The 3570-nt window shown below is 58.4% G+C and overlaps 1 long non-coding RNA gene across 1 annotated transcript; it reads right to left on the reverse strand.

The window, feature by feature from the left end:
* Positions 1-396: 396 nt before the first annotated feature.
* Positions 397-1799, reverse strand: LOC120859568. The gene is made up of 2 exons (XR_005720110.1): positions 1717-1799; positions 397-1593 (listed from the first exon to the last, which is right to left on the reverse strand). It is a non-coding gene; the product is annotated as an uncharacterized LOC120859568 (long non-coding RNA).
* Positions 1800-3570: the final 1771 nt, after the last annotated feature.

Here is a 3570-nt window from a genome sequence, read left to right on the forward strand (position 1 = left end):
AGTATCACAACGTTGTTAACCGGCTACACCCGAATATAAAATAAACAGTTACAAAAGAAGCTCACAGGCCGCAACTAAGACCTCCCACAGCTACACACACACGTGTGCACGCACGCACACGTGTGCTTGCACACGACCCCCCCCCCACATGCACGCACGCACACACAGAAAAAACCCTCAAATCCAAACAAATTCTGGGGGACCAAAGACTCAAATGTGAACTGCACAACTTTAAAATCGTTAGAAGACAATACTGGAGAATATAGTCATGTTTCAGGGTAAGAAAAATTTCTTAAGACGAAAATGCTAAGGATAAAAGCAGCAGCTTCATCAACTTGATTGCATTAAAACTAAGACTCTGTGTTATTAAAAGAGAAACCACACATTAGGAGAAAGTGTTTGCAACACGTTTAAATGACAAACAACTAGCGTCCAGGAAACATAAGGATGCTTACAAACCAGAAAGAAGACAAACCGCCCAGAGGAAACTGGCGTGGAAGATGCCTGTGCTAATGACGACCAGGAAGTCAACACACGGAAGGGCACTCAGTCCCACGAGAGGCGAGAGAAACGCAGTTTCACCCCGCGGGAGTCACCACCCAACACTCTACATCTCCCACACGGGGACGAGCCTGGCCGCACCACGTGCTGCTGTACAGGCACACCAGCGGGACACCGGGAACATGCGAGGAGGAGGGCGCGGTCACAGGTAAGGCATCTGGTCCACACCAAAAGGCTCCGAAGGGCAGCTGTACCTAGAACCATTTGGCACGGACCAAGTATGACCATGGCGTGTGGAAGTGAAAGCGTACGTCGCTTTGTCCAACTCTTTGCGACCCCGTGGACTATAGTCCATGGGATTCTCCAGGCCAGAATACTGGAGTGGGGAGCCTTTCCCTTCTCCAGGGGATCTTCCGAACCCAGGGATTGAACCCAGGTCTCCTGCATTGCGGGCAGATTCTTTACCAACTGAGCTATCAGGGAACCAAACTTCAAGGACCTCTTGGCATGGACCAAATGGCCTGCAAAGTCAGGAAGGAACACTTACTACTGCAAACTAACACAGTGGTTCCTCAGAATACTGGCTTGAGTCTCTGTACGAGCCGCTTCTGCGGAAACACACTAAAGAACAAGGAGCAGGGATGGTCACACCGTGTTTGCAGCAGCAAAGTTCACAACAAAGGCAAAAACAACGTTCATCAAAGATGAAGGGATACACAAAACGTGGTCCAGCCCACAGGACGGAATATCACTCAGTCCCAAGAAGAAAGGACCTTCTGATATGGGCTACGACCTGGATGGACCTTGAGGACAGTTTGCTACGTGAAATAATCCAGCCATCAGAGGAGGAATCCCGAATGATTCCACGTCTGTGAGGTCCCGAGAGCAGCCGGATCCATGGGGGTGGGAAGCAGCAAGACAGCATGTCAGTTCAGGAAAATGAAAACCATTTCTGGAGATGACCAGTGGTGGTGTTCCCACGACATGAATGTGCTTAAAAACGGTTAAGCTGGGAAACCGCATGTTATGCGTACTGTACAATTTTAATGAGAAGGACGTTGCTGGAATCGCCCAAGAAAACTCCCAGCATCGCTGTTGGAAACAGAAATGTAACCAGCTTCTGGCTGCCCTGAAGCATCCCTGATCCTGTGTGTGGTCTCAGATGCAGGCGCGGGAAAGCCTCGTCCCCACGACCCTGTGCTCCCGACCCCTCACCAAGCTCGGGACACGCACACCCAGGAGTGGGGGCCCTGCAGTCCTGCCCCCTGACACGGCTGCACCTTCCACGACCTGGTCCTCTGCACCTTCTGTGAGTGGCCAGCAGGGGGCGCAGGTGTCGAGGAGAAGAGCCAGGGGGACCAGGGGGCGCTCAGGCCAGAGAGGGCAGGGACCGCGGAGGAAGGGACGCGGGAGGGGGACAGGGTGCCCGGCAGGGCACGGGATGCAAGGAGGAGGATGGGGTGCACGGAGGGGAACGGGGTGCGCGGCGGGGGACGGGGTGCGCGGCGGGAGACGGGGTGCACGGAGGGGGACGGGGTGCGCGGAGGGGACGGGGTGCACGGCTCAGGCCCGAGGAGGTGGCGACCGCGGCGGGGCAGAGGGCAGCAGACCACGCTCACGCCCAAGGGGGACCCGCGGCATCTCCCCTCGGCTTCCCCAGGCGGTGCTGGTACAAGCAGTGGGATAACCCTGGGAAGCCGGGCCCCCGCGTCTGCCGAGGGCGCCGCCTTCACGGGACGCACCTCAGCCTCACCTGCACGTGGCCGTCCAGCTCCTGCCCGGCCTGCCCAGCCCGCAGCGCGCCCTCCAGTGGTTCCGCGGCCTGCGCCACCGCGCGCTGCAGGCGTTCCAGCATCTGCCTCTTGTCTGGGTCCGCAGTCTCCTGCAGCTTCGCGGAGAACGGCTGTGCGTGTGAGGAGAGGCCACGCCGTTAGCCCGGCTCAGCAGAGCCCCGCGCTCACTGCTGGCTCCACGCAGAAGAGGCCGGTCCTGCCCCCCGCCCGCGGCCTCTGGCGGTCTGGGTCCCCAGGGCGTCATCCCGCGTGTCCCCAAGAGGCAGGTGGCGCTAAGGTCGCGGGGCCCGTCCCTCTGACGTGACCCTGGACTGAGGAAGCTGCCCTAAGGCCGCGCCCGGGACACAGAGGTGTCCCCCACGACGCCTCCATCACAGAGGCCTCACTGCTCAGCCTAGAGGATGACTGCTAAGCTCTAATTTTATTTCTATTTCTTCTGGCGGAGATAATACATTATAAGCACAACGACAATCGTTACTGTAATTACTACAGATGGTGATTAAGAAAAAGAACTTGCCTTATGTGACCTCAAAATAACCATAATCTGTAATACTGTTTTTCAAAACAAAATGTTAGACTGGAGAGGACTAATTTATGCAGATAACTCTGAAAACCTCCAGGACCACCCACTTAAGAAGCCTGGCAGCTTGGCCTCTTGGTCACACGCCTTTGATTCGGTTGTGACTCCATGTGGAAGGTTCCCAGGTCAGCGCTGAGCACAGTGACCGGCGCTGAGCGTCTCCCGTAAGTGGCGGGAGTGGTCACCAGCCCCCACCCCCACCCCGACCCCCCCTCGGGTGTCTCTGCTGGTGGTTTTCCCCACGGCCCGGGGGAGCTCCAGGACGGAGACCTCGTCACGCTGCGTGTCACAGAGCCTGCTGACAGCAGCCCCTGTGCTGGGGACAGGGTGGACGGGGAGCCATGGGGACCCGGAGCGGCAGTGACCCACCTGCAGGGCAGCTCGCACGTCCTCCAGCAGCTGTGCTGCCTGGGGCTGCGTCTCCCGGTACCGCTGGAACAGGTAGTTCTGCCGGGCCCTCTTGATGATCTGGGCGCAGAGGAGGGAAGCGGGGTCAGCCGGGCGGTGCCCAGGGCCCGCACAGAGGGCGACCCTGAGCCAGGGGAGGTGGGGGTCCTGGCTGCTACAGGCGGCATCCGAGAACGCTGCTCCCCCTCGACCTTCTGAGCAGGGTCAGCCGGAGCCCACCCTCCCCCACGCCCGCCCCGGGGGTTGCTCACATTTACCCGGGTTTTCAACAGCATCAAAGCAGGTGAA

The sequence above is a fragment of the Oryx dammah genome, unplaced genomic scaffold (genome assembly GCF_014754425.2).
Source record: "Oryx dammah isolate SB20612 unplaced genomic scaffold, SCBI_Odam_1.1 HiC_scaffold_1598, whole genome shotgun sequence".
NCBI lineage: Eukaryota > Metazoa > Chordata > Mammalia > Artiodactyla > Bovidae > Oryx > Oryx dammah.